Raw genomic sequence first — 22,952 nt, forward strand, 5'->3', positions numbered from 1 at the left:
TCCCCCTCCCCTTCGCCCCTTCCCTCCTCTCCTCCCCTTCATCCCTTCCCTCCTCTCCTCCCCTCCCCTTTTCCCTTCTTCCCCTTTCCTCCTCTCCTCTCCTCTCTTCTCTCTTCTCTCTTCTCTCTTCTCTCTTCTCTCTTCTCTCTTCTCTCTTCTCTTTTCTCTGTCCTGTCCTCTCCTGTCCTCTCCTATTGTCTCCTGTCCTCTTCTGTCCTGTCCTGCCCTGCCCTGCCCCCTCCTCTCCTCTCCTCTCCTCTCCTCTCCTCTCCTCTCCTCTCCTCTCCTCTCCTCTCCTCTCTTCCCTTCTCTTTTATTTTCCCTTCTTTGGTTAGTCATGCTTGTTCTTAATCATGACAGGAAGGATCTAATAGTGACAGCAAGGATCTACTAGTCCAGATTTCTACCTGTGTAAAAATCACACATATGTTTCTCGAAAAAGGTCTATCATTTTTGAAACTGATTTCTTACTGTGGCATCCAGGAGAGTAAAGCAGTATGAATGAATAGGCATTAAATATAAATCAGTGCTTCTGTTCATCCATAATGGATATTGCAAACACAATCACTTATCAGCTTGCAAAGCCATGGTGTAAAATAAATAACCCAGTCATTCTATCCTCCTAGCTTCCCTTCAACAGCAGAGACACAGTGAGAAATTATGGACCCAATAATAAAATTTGTCACAAAAACAAACCAAAAAAGCAATTCCACAATCTTAATTGATTACTATTTTTCCTAAACTATAAACATTGATTGTCTACATATGTACACTTTTTTATTGTCTGTCAGAGCACAGAAATAATAGATTAGATTTCCCTAATTTTATTGCAAAGTGAAAGTAAAAATCTTCAGAATATAGTGACTATTTAGTTTATCTCATATTAAGCTTGATAATTTATCTTATGGAAGGCTATACAAAAAGGAAGATAATTAACTCTGAGCAGAGATGAGAAGAGATTTTATAGGAAAGGGTATTTAATAAACTAAAATGATTGCTCAGTATAGAAATATGTGTAGCTATAATATGAAAAATTAAATGATTGTATCTATGTCTTATTTGATTTATGACATTAAGTTTTATGCTATGCCTTTATGGTTCATCAGACTTAGATAGAATGAATTTACTAACCATCTATTTGTATATTCACAGAATTAAGAATACATGCCACTATTTTAAGAGAATTTTATATTGAAATCACATAATAATCTCTAACTCTAAGAAAATTAGTTTTATTAGAGACTAAGTGTGTTAGTTTAAAATATTTTAACTCAAGGCTAAGAGTCTCAAGTAAATGCATTAATAGAAACCAAATCATGGTAAGCAACATTCCCTTGCTTAAATGAGGGGAAATCCATTTTGAAGATGTAGACTACATGCTCCAGAAAGGCAAACCTATGAAGGACTAAAGCCAAGCAGATACCAACAGAAATCTTCCAGCTCACATTATCTTCCTCAATTGTGATTTCTTTTATTTTCTATTTTAAATCTATTTTTCCCATCTAAAATGCATATTTAAGTTGGACAATAAGAGGGAAACATTTTTATCTGATTTCTTGATATATAACTCTATCCTGGTAACTTTTTTGGTGAAATATCAGTCAATTATGAAGTATAGAGGAAGGAAGAGTTTGCAAATGTTGAACTTAAAGGAACTATACCCAAGCTGCCTGCCGATGACTGGGCTGACCTTGGAAAGATGGAGTATGTTTTATCTTGGTTGCAGCAGTATACAAAGCTATTTCAGTATGCGCAGGCTACAAACTCATTTATTTTCAGTTTATATAAAAGAAACATTATTTTTCTATTTACTATCCATTTGTTCCCTAACATAATGCACAGTTAGGTATAAAAAGCAACAAAATGTGGGATCAACTCTCATGGAATTCATTCTCTATCTAGAGCAAAAGCTTGACACCATATGCTTTGTAAAATGGGTCAGGGCTTTAGAAGGAAGCATATACCAAGTACTTTTTTGGCACTGTATGGAGAGTAAATGCTTTGACTTCTACAATATATTTGTCTTTCAAATGTTCTATTAAAGGATACTCAATACTTGAGTGAGTAAATTAGATCTCTATATAAAACAGCAGAATAGCTGGCTGTACTTGTATACTTTTTACCAAGGATTATTTAAAACGTTAGGTTAGTTACTACCCAGCCTGAGATGCTATTAAAGGTATTTCCACACTGGGAAGAAATCTGAAATAAATTTATGACCAACCAGGACAATGATAACTTGGTGCTTTTTTTGGTATAGGTCAAATATGGTAAAATAAAAATGCATTATTCAAATTTTTGTTACACAATATGTTTTAGATGTGGTTTGCCATACTCACCTCTGTATTTCATGTGCTCAAAGTTGAATATACAATGTAACAGTATTATGATGTGGTGAAACTTAAGAAAAGGGCTCTCATAGGACATAAATAAGCTACAGGTTGCCCTAGGTAGAAACTAATGCCCCTCTCAAGGGGTTAGAATAGATTTTATGAAAGTAGCTTACTTACTTAAAGAGCTGGGTTTTGGCCAGCAATTACAGCCAACATGCTCAGCAGCACAGATGTAATGAAAACCGTACTGAAAACCATACACAAAAGTAACTTTTAGATCACTTCAATAACATTTTCCTTGCCCTGTTCTACTAAAATAGCAAGTGTATTCAGAAACTCTTCCTGCTGAGAACTCTGTAGACAACTGTGATGGCATTTAGGATTTGATCAAGTGCTTATGGGGTAAATGAAAAGGGTCCCACTCAGTCTCATGGACTAACCAGATTACACAATGCTAAATTAAGAGAGTCTAGGGAAAGAAAATGGCAGTTCTGGTGAGGTGCTTTAGTAGTTATAGGCTTGTGCTGCCAGTTCTCATGGTCCCAGATCTATCTCTGAGACCGACATGGAGGCAAGAGAGCCAACACCTAGAATTTCCTTTGACCTCCACATACATGTGGCATGTATATACATAACACTCTCCAAACTAAAAGTAAAATCTTTAAAAAAGTAGAATATTAAAGGCTATTTATAAATATTCACCAATATTTAGGAAAAAACCTTCAACTCATGAAATGTATCAAACTTATCAAAATATTTCAAAAATATAGTGTGACAAGTTGGGATTATTATAAAAGCGCAATCTTTTTAATTTCATTTTGTTTTGTGTTCAATATTCCAAAACGTCATGTCTCCTTAAAAAAATCAAAAACTATACTAGTGAAGTCTCACCACCTAATTGCCTAATCATGAGGTGAACAAAACAACAATATGCATGCCAGTATAGACATCCAGGATCATGAGGCCTCAAACCTACAAAAAAAAAAAAAAAAAAAACTAGAGATAACTAAGGAAGGCTGAAAGTGAGAGAGGTGATTTTTTCCATCTCAGAGAAGAATACAGTAACTGGTTATCCAATCAAATGTGCATGGAAATGTGCATACAAGTCACACATACTGAGCAGATTGTATTTAGAATATACAACAATTAATGAAAAAAGATCATGACTTTGAAAAGGAGTAAATGGGACTATATAGACTGATTTAGAGGGAAGAAAGAGAAGACTGAAATGACATCATTATATTGTAATATAAAAAAATAAGAGAAGTTACGAAACTATCAATGGGCTGGTGAAAGATGGCCATATGATTATTGCTGACCACATTCTATCCCGAGACTTGGCTATAGGATTTGAAGCAATGTACCCTTTTAGTGTTAAAATAGGTTTATATTTTTCTCTTTTTATTGACCAGTGTAGCTAAATGTTAATCAATTTAATAGTGTTTTCTTTCAAAAGTTCACTTTCCCCCGGTGTTGATGTATGTTTTCTAAACACAGATTTTATTCAAAGTCTACCTTCCTGTTTGGAAAGGTAGACAACTGGTGTCGAATCTTCTTCACACTTTTTAAAAGCTGTCTCAGAACAAAAGCTCTAATACTCGGTGTACATTTCATTAGAATTGGGATTTTTTTTTCTTTTGAATTGGATTATCTACCATTGGTCAACAAAACATTTCTTTTTTATTTAGAACATTTTTTTCTTGTTTAATTTTATCAAATTCCAAGCTTTTTTCTATTTCTGTTCACATGGTATTATTTAGATTTAACTGTTTATATATTTTATATATTATATAATTTCAGTAAATTTTTCTTAGCAAACATCTATTCATCTAACAAAATGACTTCTGATTTTTGTAAAAATATTTCTTTTTGATATTTAATGGGATAATACACATATACAGTTATGAGTAAATTTGTCAGGGTAAACTATAGGTAAGAATATAGCTCTACCTTTTTATCTTTTCCTTCTAGCCTGATGTATCTATGTGTATTTCTTGCTCATGTGTTATAGAGCTACACTGCCTTTTTTTGCTCAAAATTAACTTGTCTGAAGAAATAAATAACAACTTCCTTCAAAAAAAAAAAGCTGGGTTTTTTAACCCAATGAGTTCACTCTAGATTCCTGTCCTGGCTCTTATGTCTGACAAGTCACTATTTAATATTCTTCTCATCTGTCATTTCATTGAGCGCGTATGGTGTGTTACCAAGGCCTGTGGAAATCGGGTGTTTCAGCCTTGTGGTGGATTGAATGAGAATGAAGTTTCCTGAATTTGAGTACAGTTGATCGAACTGTAGGTCATATCGGTGTTGAAGGAGGCACATCACTGGGAGCAGTCATTGAGATTTCAAAGACTCATTGCAAGTCTCTCTTTGCCTGATGTTTGTCTCTTAAGATGTGAGCTCTCAACTTTGGCTGCAGTACACCATAAGTGCCTGTTGCCATGCTCCCTGCCTTGATAGTCATGGACTTTAACCCTCTAAAACTGTAAGCCACAAATATACTCTTTCTTCTATATGTTGTATTGTTTAAGGTATTTTATCACAGCAATAGTAAAATAACTATAACAGTCCTCCAAATCCTTTAGCCAAATAAAGACGATTTTTCTTATAAAGCATCCAGTTTGATTTACTAATACTACTGTATTACTAATAATGTATTACTAATAACGTAACTTATCCTTCTGTCTATGAAGAGCTCAAGAGATTATGTATTCTCTAAAGATTGCCATGCAGTCAAATTTAAATTGTAAGTAGAGTTTGTAAAACTATTGAATATTGGTGAAATCTAATTATCCAGATTTATTATTTAAACTATAGAAAATTGTCTTGGAATTAGGCAATATCCATGTAAAGACAGAAGTGATAGCAAATGGAGCCAAACATCTCCCCTAACATTGACATGTTTGTGAAAACTGCTCTATGAAATATGTTCTCCTTAAAATTCTGAATCTCAAACAGGGGAAGGTTAGGATAATGAGGCCATTAGAAAGACTAATGCTGACAGTGATCAATTAAGATGTATGATACCAATAGGGACGTTAGCTAACTTGCTTCTGGAACATGTATTTGTAGGACACAACTCTTAATCTTGAATAAATGCTTTGTCTGTGGTCATAAATGTTAATGTGTGGGTTCAGAAGTGGCTTTCAAATTAATCATAGAGACAAGGAGAGAGGAGGAGGAAAGGAGAGAGGGAGGGAGAAAGCGGGGGAGGGAGAGAAGGAGGGAGAGAAGCTTGAGACTAACTACTCCTTGTAGACAATTCCATTTATTCAAGTTCAAAACACAGAGTTGTAATATTTATTTACCAAAAGGGAACAATTTATCAGCATTTAGAAGCTTGAAGAGTGGTGTTTTAATTATTTGTGACAATGGTGTCCTAGAAGCAAAACTAATTTAGCAAGAAAACATTTTATAGAGACTTTCCAGTTCATACAGAATTTCAAACTTTACTTTTGATATTATCATATAATTGCATTTCTCCCTTTCTTATCTTCCTTCCAAACCCTCTCACCAATTATTATTATAACCATATATGGACATGGGTATTCATATATATTTCTAAATATAGCCTGTTCTACCTGTATAATGTTACTTTAGCAATAAAAGCAATCTGTCCTTGCTTAAAGTCAATCCTATGGGGGTATTGAAAATGAGAAAATACAGATAAATGAGAAATAAATGAGAAAATACAGATCAGACAGTCGAAATAATATGCTTAAATAGCTCATTATTAGAACAGCTCAGACCTGAAACTGAAGCTTAAGCTTCAGGTTGCAAATACATTGTTTATTACCTTACATGGATAAATTCATGTTGAAGATTATATGTAAAGTAGCAACTTACAGTTAGAGAGATGACTTTTATCTGTTTGCATTTGCTGACAATACCACATTCAGAGGACAACATGAAATAATTTGACTGCTTTTGTGTCTTATGAAATGTTCCTTTCCAGTGACCATGTGACACAATTGGAGGAAGTAGAAAAATTATAGTGGCCTCTGAGGAAAACTAAACAAAAGTTATTACTCTCTGCTTTCCTCTTTTATTAAATAAATTTTTCTTTTTTGTCATTTTTATGTATTTGAATGCAGTTGAGATCTCTCAGCATGGTGGCATTTATATCTTTATTTATTCATTTAATATTAAGTCTATAATCATTTTTCAGGTCTCTAACATTGTTGCAACATTATCATTACATGTATATTATTTTTTATAATGAATAAACAGCATCACTTGAATATTAAATATTTAGATTGTTTTTGATTTGTGGTTCCCTTGGATAACAATTGGTAAAATTATTTATTTTGAAACTGTAATTCTGTTTGTTTTTACATTATTGCTATATAGATATATTATAACTTATGCAATATATGATATATTATAAATGTATATGTAAAACTTTTATAAGTAGAGATAATATTTGAAATGAGGAGAATTTATGGAGCTAGCTGGGAGATATTTAGACTAAGCAGTAAACTATAGATGGATAGACAGGTGGGTAGGTAATTAGCTTTCTAGATGAAGACAGAAGGAAAGAAGAAAGAAATCAAAAACAGGAAAATTCTCACTTTAAGGAGGCATAATGAATCTATTCTAAGATAATATCAGAAACCAGAGAAATGTGTTTTCTTGGAAGATAAAGCACATGCAGAGAGCAAGTGAGATTTTTCCTGGTACATGTTTAGCATTTAGCGATGTTAGCAAGAAGCACTTGGAGTCCTTTTTAGAAATGTGACTAGCAGGATAGCCTTAGAAAGGAGGGTATGTTAAGGTCTGTAAAGCAGACAGAAACCAAATGAGTAATTTGTTAGGGAAGGGTTGAATAAATAGAAATTTAATCAGGCATTAAGGTGCCAACTCTCAAGAGGATAGAAGGCAAACTAAGAATCGAAGTCCTGAAACTACAGAAACCTACTGCCTGAGGAAACAAAGAGCCCTAGAAGGAGGCTGAGAGGATCTGGGCAAGGAAGAAGGAGAGATTCTGGTCACTCTTATGAGCTCTGGTTTTCTGAGCTCAGGGAAGCAGCCATGGTGTCTAGATGAAGTATCTCTGGTAAAGGAACAATTGTTGCCTTCACGAGGGTAAAGTCTTGCAGAGGCTCTACTCACAGAAGGACAGTTTAGTGGAAATCCTGGGGAAAAGGAAAGAGCAAGGAGTAAGCAGTGTCTTCCTTTCGGGATCCTCATGGTTATGTCTATGCCTTTCGTTCCCTGTTTATATGGAGACTGCCATATACCCAAGCCAGAGCCATGTTGTTTCAACTCTGCATACTAAGAGGTGAGCCAGGAAACCTGGGCTTAAGTCTGAAGATGTATTAGCATACTGAGCATAGCCTGTCCTACGTGTAAAGAGTAGAGGGGGAAAATCCAGGGAAATACATTTAATTAGGCCGAACCTCTCAACATGTCTCCTTTATTTTTGGATGGTAGAAATGGAGACTTTCAATCCTGGAAGCACTTGAAGAAATTGGATTTTGTTTGTTTGCTCATTTGTTTGTTTGTTTTTGCTAGTAATGAAAGAACCACATAAAAACTAAAGACAAGCCAGACAGAGCTCCTCCTATGTTACTAGGTTACTAGCAACGGATTTACTTCTCTTAGCTTTGTTTATTTCCTACTAAACTAAGCTATGCTTGTTTTTTATTGTGTATGCTTTCAGAGAGTCAAAAAGAGACACATCATAAGAAAATTTGGTATGTTACCAAATCACTGTTTTTTCCCAAATCTGGATTGTTGCTGAGTGTGACGGGGTAGAAGAGTTATGCAAATAATCATAACAGACACACCTCCTTTTCTCAGGTGGGGACAGGAGAGAAAGGCAGAAGGCTCAGAGGAAAGCCATCAGCTCCATTTGTGAACATTCTCAGATTTAGCTTTTGGAAGAATGTTCAGTTGAAGAGTTTAATTCAATTAATAACATGTTTACAGAGATGTTGTTAAAAGAGACTAATCAATCATTATACTTAAAACTATATTTCTAGGAAGTTGAAATTGGAGACAAGGGATTGCACTTCCCAGAAGACCTTAGGGAGTGCCATACACTTGATAAAATTTATTGAACACAGACCATACGCCAGAACATACTATGTAACTGGTATTTTTGCATGTGAGATTGTGTGGGCTTTTTGCACTGTTATGGTGCTGTCAGGGCTTCTCCAACACTTTTTTTTCCTATGAGTGAAGGACCTGTTTCATATATCCTGGCTTTCTTTACTTAATTTTGTCAAGGTTGACACCAATATCTATTTTTATTCAGGTCTTTTATGTATTTGCTTACTTTATATGTTTTATGAGTACAGTGATTTCAGTGATTTAATCTGTTCTTTCAAATGATTTTGGGTAGAAAAATGCCTGGCACATAATGTTTAGTTAGCATGTTGCTTGGAAGTCTAGACTTTTGTTGATGTTTTGTCAGAATGAAATCATGATGACCATTTTCTTGTAAGACGTGTGTTAGGGGCATTTCTTTGCAAAATTAGCATGTCTTTTTATTTAGGAACCAATCTCAATATACAGTATGCGTTTCCATAGGTATAGAGTACAAACACAGCTGGTGGTTTAGGGAGAGTGTCTATTCATCACCACCCAGATACAAGGAAAAACATGAGTTACTAGTTCTATATTCTGCAATGGCATCTAAACAGGTGGAAGAGGTCTTAACAGGAAACGAGTTTTCACTGGAGTTGGGATTGTAAATATCTTCAACATTAAACTAAAGCTCTTTATATCAGTCTAGATTGACACCTGAACTGTTAATCAAGCCTGGACACGACCAATAATGACGGAGGGTGAGGTGGCACCACAGGAGGAAAAGGCAACTTATACTGGGACGTAGCAGGGATTGCACTAGGGGTTTCTGTAGCTATGGCAACAGAAATCCAATAGACGAATGGTTGATCACCTACATGATCACAAGGAATTGTTTCACTTGAATGACTATATATCTAAGAAAAAAATGAAGAATCAATAAACACATTTTAAATTTGGTAGATGGTTGAATGTATGGTTGAAAACTGTGGTAATATAGAGTTAAATAACTATATATGTAGTTTCTTTTTGGTGCATGGCTTCAGTCCCAGGAGTCCAAATGTACATCTTAGCAACAATAGAGTTGCAATGACCTACAATGTATCATTTCTTGCATATTTCATGTTTCACTCTATTTCTCAATAACTACTTAGTAGAGGAATATTGAAACATTTTGAACACAAATAGCAAATATGGTATAGCATATATCTAACTGCTGTGTTCAGTATCATTAATAAAAGCCAACTAGTCTAGAGCATGTAACTAGGAAAAGTCTTAAATGTCAAGGGGAGTGCCAGTGGACGGTGATCACTGTGGGCTTGTCCTTGGCTACTATCTTCTCTCCTTACCGTAGAATGACACTCTGAACTTGTTTTATGTATCTAGCCAGGATTTTTCGAGATGCCCTCCAGCATCATGTTTTACACTTTTATATTTGTGTCTTGGATTCATTTGCGTTCTTCTCAGCACCAGGAAGGGCCCTGCTCACACATGGAAGGTTATATCTAGGGCAAGCAGACACTGGTGCAGGGGAGTCCTGCCTTCACTGCTTCTCTTGTCACAGTAAATTTTCATTTGAAGGAATCTCTCTCTCTCTCTCTCTCTCTCTCTCTCTCTCTGTGTGTGTGTGTGTGTGTGTGTGTGTGTGTGTGTCCATCCATAAAATAAAGCATCTCAGGGACAAAGAACAGGTCAGTGATGTCCAGACAGAAGGCTATTTTTGTTAACAATATGTCTATCTGTGACTTGGCTTTTGTTATGCCAAAGGCCTTTAGTGACTTGAGAAGGAATACCTGAATGAGTTGATTCACACTGAATATGGTTTGTTGTATCATTTGATTAACCCTGTATGTGGCCAGGGAAAGGTTTTCTACTCTAAGAAAATCACAATAAACAATGGCTTATATGAAAACAACATTCTTCTAAGGTGAGGAATACTGATGTATCTGGGTATACTATTTAAGTGAGATAATTAATAATTTCTAGGATTTACTTCGCAGGGTAGATGTTGATGCTTGTAAGCCAAGTAGAACTGTAGTCACTCCAAGGAATAAGTTAACTGTTTCAAAAGACATATTATGATAAGTAATTACTTCAACCAGAAATCTGCCTTGATCATAAGCCATGTACAAATAATGAGCTTTCTAAGAAGCTATAGTTCAGCAGCTATTCAATATAAGGCTGTTCTAACCACCAAGTTTAACCTGGCATTATTATTAATGTAAGTTTCTGTGTTTATTAGAGTATATAAATTATAATATTATATACACAGCTTGATAACTGCAGAGAAATGCATATCGAGACCTCTGAGTTAGGAGAGCATGGAAAACATATGATTCAGAAAGCAAGGCTTTGAGTCAAGCTCCACTAAATGTTAATAACCACAGTTAGCTCACATTCTTTCAGTATTGGCAAACTTCAAAAGTTGGTTTAGGAATTTAAGTTCTTCCTACCAATGACTTTACATAAATAAAAAACAAACTAGAAAATTATATTTGACAGGTATGATATCCCAAAAAATTGGATTATGACAAAAATGGAAAATAATGGTAAAAAGAAAGTTGCTTGTATAGAAACCTGTGCACATAGGGAAAGCAGCCTGGAAGAGAGAGTAAATAGAAGGAATAATTATCAGAGGTTATTTTCAAATTTTCCCAAAGGAATACATCTGGCATATATAAAGAAAAAAGACACCTCTCTCACATGATGCCTTTTTGAAATTTTTTTTATCTCTCAGCCCTCTTTTTATTCAGTTTGATAGCTCAGGTTTCAACTCCATTGAATTTGAGTTTAATTAAAAATTTATAGAAAATTTCACTGCTCAGAAATTCACCTTTTCCATTTATCTTCACTGTGTATGACGGCTAATTATTTGCAACATTTATCATTGAAGATTCTTAGCTGCAAAAACCACAGTGCACTTTCTTAGTCTTAGCTGGCAGAAATTTATCTAGCAGTCTGTTATTTAGTACAAGAAAGCCTCTGTTAGTCAAGGACAGGATGCTAAACATCTAGGAAAAACGTACCTGGGAAGCACACTCAGAAAGGATAGGAAATTGCACACCAGCAAACAAAGGAAACAAAACTCGACATGTAGGAAGAGAACACTTTTTACAGAAGCAATAGGAAACAAATAGGCAGGAAGACATCACAAGAAAAAAGAGTGTACTGGACGTTGTGCTAGATATAGCCAGCATCCATTAATGACTAGTTTCTTCTATCCTAAGCAAATAGAAGGCAAAAGATTGGTTTCTTGTTTTGATGAAATCCCATAATTCTACCTCAGTAATGAGAAGAGATGGCAAACAACAGGAACAGTTCTACAATGAAGAAGGACCTACCCTAGGAGTCTCCCTTTCTTTTACTGTGGCATCCCAGATACCATATGTCATGTTGGATTCTAAAAACAGTAGGGAGTTGAAATTCTGCCATTAGGAGGGAGCTGACCTTCATAACCACATAAAGGAATGTGAGTCAGTAAGAAACTTCTCAGAGTTTGGATCAGAAACCAGCTGGTGAGGACACACTGGGTCAGTGTACCCTCTTTAACACATTGTATTCAGCAGTGGCCATCCCCATAGCTGACAATTCTTCTTACTCAAAACTGTCAATGCTTTTACATGCATATATTATATTTTCTGATAGTACACTAGAATGATACAAATTGGTCTGTAGTAGAAGGAAAACTATTTTCTATTATATTTAGTTAAAAGAGTCAAGCTAAGATTTTTTTAAAACAATATTTTATCTACCAAATTATTGTTTTTTTAAGGACAGTTTGGTTTCATATCTAGAAATTCTGTTGCTCCTTCTTCCCACTTTAGGCATTCAAGTTGTAATTATTCATGTTCTGTGGTATTAAAGCAGTAATTAGGTATTCTATACACTGACACAGCACTTCTCAATACTGAAAACTTTAATACTTATTATCACATTAGAGATCTTGAAAGAGCTATTTCAAAACTTTACACTAAAACCAAATTTGTTTTAAGTATAGTTTGTAAGTTTGGGCAAATTTTGATTTTTTTTAATCCAATAAAGATCTATAACTATCTGATCAAGATGTCATTGTCTTAAAGTAAAATTACCTAAAATTAAAATTAATTTATCTACATTAGTTATATTCCCTTTAATACAGTCAATTGAAAATAGTAAAGGTGTTCCCATTTGATTATATTCTACACATGAATTTCCTGAATTAGGAGTGGTAGTCTTATGATTGAAAAGAAAGCAATCTTTTCAAAGTTCCACTCTCATTGGTAACCACAGTTCTCGAATGGCAGTTTGCTGCCCTCCTATTGTTGGATATGCTCTTTTTTCCCAGGGATGTTCAACACTGGAACCTAGAGGGTCCTGCAGTTGCTATGCAGGCCTGAGATGACCTGCCAAAGGTGCTAAACTCTAGATTTAAAGTTATGGGGGAATAAAACACCTTTGATTTTCTCAAAGTGATACTAAGAGGCTTTGAAATGACTTTGCCCAGTCATCAGATTTCCCTGGAGAGTGTGCAGACTTTGTGGTTAATATTTTGATCCCTGAGGAATGCCTGTGGAAAATGCCAAACCAGCACAAATTACGAAGCTTAAAAGTGCCGGCTGCTCCCCTACCAATATTGTATGTCTTGTTGAAGTTTCCTTTATGGACCTCAAAGAGGTTGAGATGAATCATAAAACTACCTCAGTGGGTAAGAGCAAAGAGGGAGAGATTACATTACACTGGCCCTTTATTCTCCAGCTCCAGCTCCTGTACTTCTGCATGAGTTGACTGAGATGAAAGACTGCCTGCTGTCTTGTTGCAAAGCAGAGCAGTGGTTTCTGGTGCTCTGGTTCAAGCCCCAGGCTGCAAACATCAGAGCTAAAAACCGAGCATGTCTTAGTTCTCTGCTAACACAGTGAAATGCACCTGCACATTTTTAGGCTAGAAAAGGAGAAAAGTCATTTTAGGTTTACTATGGCCACAGAGAAATTTGAGAGGTCATTGGAATGTTTGAAATCTTTGTTTGATGACCCCCATTCCTAGTTGAGTTGTATGTGGGATTTGTTGAGCCATTCGTTCCTGGGCACTTGGGAGAACTTTGAACCAGAAATTCACAATCATAGATTTGAACATACGTTAAGTTGCAGCTTTGGTCAAATTATTTATTTCCTTCCTTCCTTCCTTCCTTCCTTCCTTCCTTCCTTCCTCTCTTTCTTTCTCTCTCTCTCTCTCTCTCTCTCTCTCTCTCTCTCTCGCTCTCTCTCTCTCCCTCCCTCTCTCTCTCTTTCTCTCTCTCCTTCCCTCCCTCTTTCTCTCTCTCTCTCTCTCTTTCTTTCTTTCTTTCTTTCTTTCTTTCTTTCTTTCTTTCTTTCTTTCTTTCTTTCGTTCCCTTCCACCCCCCCAAGTGGGGGTCATCTGAGAGTCTTAGCTTTTCTTACCTCAAAGAAGGAGTATGAAGCTCACAAAGCAAAATAGATAATAAAAACCTTGATTCACATAAAGCATAAGAAGACAACAGAGATGGGGAACTTTGGCAAATTTGTAATTCTGAAGACATGAAGACAGCATACATACAGGTTTTGTTCCACTGTACCTTGGCTTAGTAAAATTTCAGCTTTTCATAGTCACATTCATAAAATTGACAATTTCGGACGAGGAGAGTAGTTGCATGTGGGATTTTCTTTGGGGACATGGGATTTGAGCAACAGAATGCTTGAACTGCAGATTTTGTACTGTGGCATCATTATGGATTCTATAGCATATCCTGGGATTGTGCAATGAAACTCATATACAAAGATCCCTTCTTTCTCAGCCAGCAGTTGAAAATGATGACATAGACTCCATTACTATTTTCTGTCCTTCTTTTATTTCTCACTCCTCCTGAGAGGAACTGTACATGTAAATCTATGTAAATAAAATCAAATATTCTAGTGTTCAAATATATTATTATGAATTGATTTTTAGAAAATTATTTTTATTGTATTTATCTTATGTGTGTGTGTGTGGATATGACCACCAAGATTACATTTGCAGATCAGGGAACAATTTTTGAGAGTCACTTCATTTTATAATGTGGGCATCTGGGGATAAAACTCAGGTTGTGATGCTAGGTAGCAAGAGTTTTTCCTCACTGAGCCATCTTGCTGTACCAATGAGTTTCTTTTAAGCACTTTGAGAATGGCATCAAAATATATTGCATTGTTGTGTTCAGAGTGGAAGCTGAAAAATCTCACTTCACATACAGAAGCTTAAAACTCAAAGATTTGTTTTCTGAGTGCTCACGTAGGCGGCCAGTTCTGGATCTGAACTGTGTTCCAAAAGGGAGATTTTAAAAGTATGGAAAAACAAATCAAGGCAGTAGCTTGGGGTAGCTGCAGTATTATTAAATTGTATTTTGAAATTATGAGATAAAAAGGAATACTCATTGGAGACTGGGTCATATCCAATGCACCTAGCTTCAAGGTCCTTAATTCACCTTCCCAGACATTAGGTCCAGAGCTCAGGGTGATATGGGGACAAAGGAGCTGGTCAGCTGCATGTAATCAATTGGTTATGTATTTTTACAATGATGCATCTAGGTTTAGATAACAGAAATGTTGATATTCTTTACTTGTTAACAAAGAATAAAGAAAATATTTGGAGAAGTTGGATAGATGTTAGTTTCTAGGCCTGGGAACATGAATGTCTGTGACTCTGAAGTTGTACTTGAGATGACTAGACTCATACAACTCTCTCCTTATGAGATGTCTAGTCTCAGACAACCGTTTACAACAGAAGCTATTCAGATACAAGAAAACCCCACCTCCCCTAGTGCCTGGGACCTTGAATTTAGTTTCTCCCTATGATTAAATGAAGTCTGAAAAAAATGGTAATACTAAGAATAAGTTTCTTTTGCTTGATCCCAATAGTATACGTGAAAAAAATCTTACAGAACAAGGAAAATATTATATTAAGATAAAGTTTAAAGTTATGAATAAAGAAAAAGATTTCAAACAGAACTATCTACACTGAAATTGTAATTTGACTGTACTTTCTAAATACAGAGTTACTCAAATGTTTAAGGACTCAAAGGGTTCATCTATAAATATCTGTATGCTGTATATAATGGCATATACCTATAATCTCAAGATACTTCAGAGGCTGAACAAGAGTGTTAGTTACAGGCAAGCTAATCAATATAATGTGAACCACTCATAGAAAATAAATCAATAAATACATAACATCATGTAATTAGACAAATTTTAAACAAAATCCAAGAAAGAAGGCATCAAAAGATTTATCTAGGAAATTGTCTCCAAAATTTGTTTTTATCCCATCCACCAAACATAACACTTAGCTCTAGAATACTAGATTCTCAGAACAGACTTAAGTTATATCAAGGTAGTGATTCAGACCAGATAGTTTATTTTTTTTCTTTCGTAAGCTATAACATTTTTGCAAAACTTAACTCCTTGACTTCTATGCATAATTACAAAAGCCAGTTAGTATTGCATACAAATAAACCTAGAAAAAAAATCTCACTACTACCTTTCAATTGCAGCAAGTTCAGTTTGTATGATTCAAGTATTCACTGGTGCATGGTAAAACTCTCAGTGGCCAGACCCTTAACAAACACTGAGTCCTTCCCCACAGAAGCCATCAACTGTGGAGAACTGCACTTCAGCATCCCTATCACAATTTTGAAGAATTATCTTTAACGGGTTTTTGTCTATCCTTAGTGGGACATAGAAGGCTTCTGTGACAACAGTTTTGTATTTTCATTAGATTTTTATATATGTAAACATGTAAGTCTCTGATTCTACATGAGTTTCTTGTGCATTTTCTTCTGCTTACTTTTGTGTTTTGTTCTTTTTAATTTCTTTTTGCTTTATTATTATTATTCAGATGTATGTTTTCTGACGAGAGACAGAAAGAGTGTGGATTTGGATGGGAGAGGAAGTAGGGAAGGTCTCAGACGAGTTGGGGAAGGGGAACCATAATCAGAATACACTATAGAAAAATCTATTTTTTCAATAAAAGAAAGCCAGGGGAAAAATAAAACAAACAAACAAACAAACAAACAAACAAAACCCAAGCAATCTAAACCCAAACAGAAAAGAATTTTCTGTATGATTCTAGAAAAGGAATGATGCCGGTGGTGTTGAGTATCCTCAACCATATTAACACTCGCTACTTGCAATGGAAGCATATCATCATAGGTATAGAAATGATATCACACTACACTTCTCACATTTTCAATTATATAGTGGTTAGTTCAATTATTCTATGAAATGTATTTCATATACTGTGTTATCTATGGACATAATTCATTCTTTACCTACTTGGAGTTTAATGGTTTGCTTTTTTGTACAGTTGTAGTTGTTTTTAGAGTATTTGAATGTTAATGCTACCAAGGTTAAATGGCTGTTCAATTTCTCTTTGTTTGGGTTGCCTTTCAAGTTGGTTGGTGGTATTCTTTGTGCCTTCTTCATTTTTTCTCATCTTTGCTTTTATTCTTCTTTTGTTATGTCTGTTCCAGTTTCACTGACTGATTTTCAGCTTTACTGACTTTTATTTTCAATAACTGCCTTTTTTTTATTACATCCCTCAAGGAAATTTTTAACATTTTTGAGGTTATATGTTTAAGTTCTGAAATCTGTTTTTCTTATATCTTTTTTTCTTTATTTATTATTTATCATCCACCAGAGGCCTTTGCAATTGATTAGTTAGTATTTGATTTTGCAACTGTGTTTAAAGTCTGTTCAGAGTATCCAAACTTTGTCATTACTTCCTTCTTGGCATCTGTTGGTTATATTTTTTCAATTGCAGTTGAAAAATTTGTGGTTTTGTATAATTGAATACATTTTCTTGTACATGTGTCTGACGGGTTCTGAGTATTAAGTTATATGACTAGCTAGCTATTGCTGAAATCCTTTGAAGAATATGAGTTGTTTTCAAAAGCACTGGACTGTATAACACCAAACAATATACTCAGCTCTGTTCTCCCTTGTCTGTGATTCCAATGTCTATTTATTTCTCAGTAGTTTTATTTTGTAAACACATTTGGTCCGACCCACCCTACTTATATTCTTCCTAAAAGTGTATGGTTGTGGATTAGTCCATATCTTAAAGTCCTTGCTTATATCCTCCCATGTACAAGTCAGGAATAAAGCCATAAAAAGACTCTATGTGGTTGCTTTTCAAGTATACTCTTTCCCTTTGCTAAATAGCTGTCACACTTGCCATTTCTGAATGTTCACGGGGAAAAAACAACGACAAACAAATAAACAAAACAACCTGAGAGAGCTGTCTTTAGAAAGATCTATTTGCAAAGATCACCAATGGTTGGTATTTGAAGACTTGATTCGAGGAGGTTCTTCATCATTCTGTGATGATATCTGGCTATGTTTCACATATTTGTTTCATATATAAACTGTTTATGCGGCCATATGTCTCATCTTCAACATCACTTTCATTTTTATACACCTTGGGTGTTCTAAAGAGCTACATGAAGAATACCTGTGAGATGAGCTTCCAACAAGAAACCACTGAGCCTCTAAAGACAATATCGGATATACAATGTTTTAAATGTGTTGCTAGATTTTGTTTCTGGAGAAAAAAAATACATCCTGTGCATCTTTATTGGTAAAGACTCTCATGAGCTACACCTGGGTTTCTTTGAGCATGCCTAGCATCTTCTTCCCCTTGTTAGTATTTGTTTGAAATTTGGTATACTAATTCACCAGTGCTTGCTGAGGTTCATTCAACTTCCTAGTAATTATTGAATCTGGGGATCGATGGAGGTATTCCAATGTTCTAGGGCTCACCTTACTGCTAGAAAACAACTTTTTTTGTGATTGTTTCAATTGGGTATTATAGGAAAACAGGCAGAGACAAAGGTAGAGGAGAGAGAATGAGAAGAGGGCTTGGTATGGTCTTTGAGCCTCATTTCCAACTTGGGCATGATTTAGTGGTTGTCGCTTGGAAGCTGCCAATTACTATTACACACTTGATTTCTGAAGCACTTCTGGGGTTCCATTAATCAGCTGTTTTCTGTCTTGACCATGAGCAGATTTCTCTTCTCTCTGTGTTTTTGTCCTTTTCTACTTTATGTTGTCCGTTTTATGAGAGAAGTTCAATGAGAAGTCCACAATAACCACTCTGAATTTTGTTGCTCCTTTGTCTAAGGTGGCCTTTGAACTTCATACAATTGGAAATTTACACAGTGTAGTATTTTATATTCGGTTTCGTTTTCTCATTTTTTTGCATAAGATTAATCTGTTCCATGTAACAGCATTACATTTTCTGATTCCTTTGAAGGATTTTAAAGAACGATGCATCCATTTTGTTCTTGATTATTATTATTTTTTGGTCAGGATAAATTATGAGTAAAATTTCCAGTTCAGATCTTTTTAAAATATGTTTTGTGTGTGTGTGTGTTTGTTTGTGTGTGTGTGTGTGTTTCCTGGAAACCTATCTCAAATTAGAAACAAAAAGTCAACCTTTTGGCTTCTAATCAGTTTTAGTCAATATTACTAACTCTCTAACATGCCTTCTTATGTATAGTTTCCCCCAAATGCAAGAGAATTCAAGTTCCCATCCATAATAAGCAATGCTTGCTGTTCACAGTAAATTTTGTCATTTTTTTCTGACAGTATTAGTAACTCATAATAACTAAAATTTGCATTTCTCATTTTGATCAATAATCTCATATTAGTGATTAATAAGGCTAAATATTCCTTTATATACTTGATGATTTTTTGAATATTTTCATAGTTGTTACTCAGAATCTCTATGAACTTTATGAATCATATTGTTTATGGGACACAAAGTGATTTTCAAGTGGTCCTCTACATGTAGTTAGAATTAGCATGCCATTGATCTTCATAGCACAATGTGTATTTTTCGAATTCTGCCTTAAATTTTACTCTTTTCCTGATGACTTTTTATTGAAGTCACATGTATTTAAATAGTTGGTAATTACTATTTTTAGTAGATAAGCAGCATATGTAGTATGTGTATGCATGCATAAGCACATGTGTGTAGCCCTGAATGTATATAACTTCCTTTCCTATCTTGTCCACCCTTTATTCTTTATAGAAACTAGGCAAATGCTTTTCGGGATTGGATTACTTTGGAAATTTTTTTCTAGATCTTTTAATGATTTCACTTGAAGTCTTTATTATCATGTTAATGGCTTCCATGGGTATGTTTTGAAAACCTGATATTCTTAAAAGGAAATAACTTCTCCAGCATCAGACATTATGGCTATTGAAGCTGATTTCCTATGGAAATCCTTTGATTGTACTGATACTTCTGTGCACATTACCAGCTGCTGTGTGAATTGTACATTAGAAACTTCTGAGACGTCCTTAATTTTTTTCTCAGACTATTTCATCATTATCTTCCTTATTATTCTTACTTGTCAGGCTTTGGGTAATTCTAATAATGTTGCCATACATGATCTTCTAGTTCTTCTTGCACCCACAAGTCTGTGGTCGTCTTCCTGCCCCAAAAGAGCTTGAAAATGGGCTCATTAAAGGATTCTGTAAGAAATGGCCACTCATAACTTGCCCAAAGCACTTCTGTTTTTCTCTCTTACATTTGGTTATTTAATTCATTCAATTTGCAAACGACAAGAGACAAAAGCAAGAGCAATTATCATGAGAGCTAGCTCAGTGCCAAAGGCAGATTCTCCTGATTGTAGTATTAAGGAAATATGTGCTATTAGAAAAATAACCAGGAAATATTATGCTTTAGTAATCCTGCAGATGCTGCTTTAATTGATGTTATGAAGTTTTTCATGTTTCACATTAACAGATATGTGTTATATATATAAACACGCAAACACACACACACATACACGGCAGTATAAATAGTTTAGAAAGTAAAACACTGAAATAGTACTATTTTTGGTTGATGGGAATCACCAAGACCTCATTAGCTACAAGTATGGCATACACTTCAACTGCTGCATTTATATCTTTGGTTAATATCACTGGAAGATGATGGGCTCAAAAACTGCCACATGGATTTATGTGAGCAAATACCTTTCAAATAGTTAAGGTGACCATGATGTAGACATTTCATTTAGTACTTTGGAAATCACACTTCCAGGTCACTATCAGGTTATAATGAGCTGGACATAACCTGAAGCCAGCCCTCCATTTCCATCATGGGCTCTTGAATTGCCAGTGTGATCTTTCTTGCAGTCTTCCAGAGCCAGTGTCCAATCCCATTGCTCCAGCCAGGGGAACTGCCAGAAAGGGAGTTTTGTCACTCTGTCGCATTTCCTCTGCTATTACTGTAATGGTGATGCCATTTTTGTTTCCTTGAGTGATTGTAAGGAGTGCCACTCAGATTCTCATTTCTTCAGGCTGCCCAAAATTTAATCCCTTTTAGGCTACTCGGTTGATCTGTCAGTATTCCTGACAGCATTTTCTCCCAGTTTTTTTCATTTCCTTCAGAGCTCCCAAAGGATTCTATTTCATCTAGATAGCACACTTCAAGTACTTTCCCCTGACCTCCAAACCTCTACAAAGCTTGTACTCAAAAACATTTTCCAAACTTCTGTTTGGATCATTACTTTTATAAATACATATTTAGATTTCTAAAACCAATTATTTTTTGTGAATACAAAGAGAAGTCTTTACTGATAAATAAATTATGATTAAACATTATGACGGTTTGTTAGAGAATAAAAGCTTCAGACTCGCCATCTTCCCAACCCTGGCCCTAGCTACTAGCCTCAGCCTTCTTGTTGACTTGGATGAAGTCTTGGGGGGTAACTCAGGTCTTTTGGGGTTCTCAGGAGCCTTTGTCTTCCTGACCCTAGGTGTGGGTTGTGCTTTGTGTCCCATGTCCTGGGAAGGAGTGGGCGCATTGGTCTTCTGTACTGTCTTAGCTCCCTGAACAACTGTCTCAGTGTGGGCCATGGCTGCCGTCTTCCTATTGGCGAGGGAAGCAACAGTATTCTGGACATCTAAGAAAGCAAGCCCAGTGTTGGGGAGATAGCTCAGCCAGCAGAGCACTCACTTCATAAGCACAAAAGCACAAGCTTATTTCCCAGAGTCCCATACAAGCCTGGAAAGACTTGAGACTCAGCAGGCAACAGGTGCCTACCAACCTTGCTGGCCTAGGGCTTTGATTTCTCATACACATCTTTTGTTTTCCCATGGGCATCTGCTCCTTGCCTGCTGGCATTGTGTTTGACCTTCTGGCCTCTGCTGGCGCTGAGAGGGTCCCGGCAGCTTTGCCTCGTTTTAGGGGGGCCTTTCTGACCTCTCTTGGTTTTGCCTTGGCTTTCTTGGGCGCCAGCTCCAGCGTGACTGATGAACAAGGATAAGCCTTCATCTTCTGCCCTGGTTTTAGAGCTGCTTTCTCCATCTTGGCCTTACCGACTTAATCTTTCTTCACCAATCCAGATTTCTTGGGGCCTGTCTCCTTGGCACCTGCAACTCTCCTGCGGGCTTTCTGGGCACAGGATTTCTTTTTCTTGGGGTTGGGAGCTAGTTTGAAGCTACCAGTGGCACCCTTGGCCTTGGAGTTGGCAGGCTTGGTGAGGAGGCCTCTACGCATGCCAGTTTCCATAGCCTGCTTCAACAGGTACTTGAAGCGGGTGGTGTCCACTGTTGGGTACTTATGTTGGATATAGACCTTGATGGCTATGACTGATGTGCCCTGGCGCTTCTCCCTGGCCTTTAGAGCCTCTAGCACCATGTGTAGCATCGTTGGGTTCCGTTGGCCTTCTTGGATTCTGCTACAACTTGGACCTGGCTTGTCAGCCCCAGGGAGCCCACATGATCCAGAAGGTGTTGTGTCCGTGGAGGGAAAAGAGGAGGAGGAAGAAACACTGGAGACACTTCCTGGGTCCATGGCACAGGCAACGGCAGGCCAGGCTGGTGCTCACTCTTAAAGCCAACTATCTTGAGTCCTCTAAGTTTCTCTACTATCCAAAGACTATGAAGTCTTTTATGACAAGACATTTAACCTTCCAATTCTGAGACCAATCTACAAAAATGTTGTGTGATTAACCTCATTTCAGAAGAAATTTTGAAGTTTATCTCCATTTCTCTCATATCTAAAACCTTTGGTCTATAATGAGTGGTTAGGAAGCATTTAGTCATTGACAACAGGCATTAATAGTTTCTATCAGTAGTTTCTTTAGTAACTGATGTCAGAATGCAGTGAGTGTAGACTGATGGCTTATATTCTCCATGGTTCTAGGAACCAATTGTGCACACATTTCTGAATTGTCTCCTTTGACACAAAAATCTTATCTCTGGACAAATGAGTCTTGAGTGCCTATATGTGCACTGAAGTTGTTAAGAAACACTGGCAGGACTCGCTCCATATGTGAATTAGTGAATCTTTAGTGACTTAGTAGATTACAAAATCAACAGCCCAAGTCTTTTTCTACACCTACCCTTTCTGTCTGCCTTGACCACTTTCCCTTGTAGTGTCTAAAAGAGCTGCACTCATTTGTGACCTTTATTTCTCTAAGCAAAACTAAGAGGCACTCAAACTTCATGAGTGAAGTCACTCACCATATATGAGGCCATAAGGCTACCTTTGCTTGGCCTTCCAGTTTAGCTGAATTCACAGGGAGACAATTCTGACCATCTTCGCATAAGG

At 36.2% G+C, this 22,952-nt stretch overlaps 1 pseudogene; it reads right to left on the bottom strand.

The window, feature by feature from the left end:
- Nucleotides 1-21,053: 21,053 nt before the first annotated feature.
- Nucleotides 21,054-22,193, bottom strand: LOC114609391 (annotated as a pseudogene).
- Nucleotides 22,194-22,952: the final 759 nt, after the last annotated feature.

The sequence above is a fragment of the Grammomys surdaster genome, unplaced genomic scaffold (genome assembly GCF_004785775.1).
Source record: "Grammomys surdaster isolate TR1022 unplaced genomic scaffold, NIH_TR_1.0 125956, whole genome shotgun sequence".
In the NCBI taxonomy this organism is placed as follows: Eukaryota; Metazoa; Chordata; class Mammalia; order Rodentia; family Muridae; genus Grammomys; species Grammomys surdaster.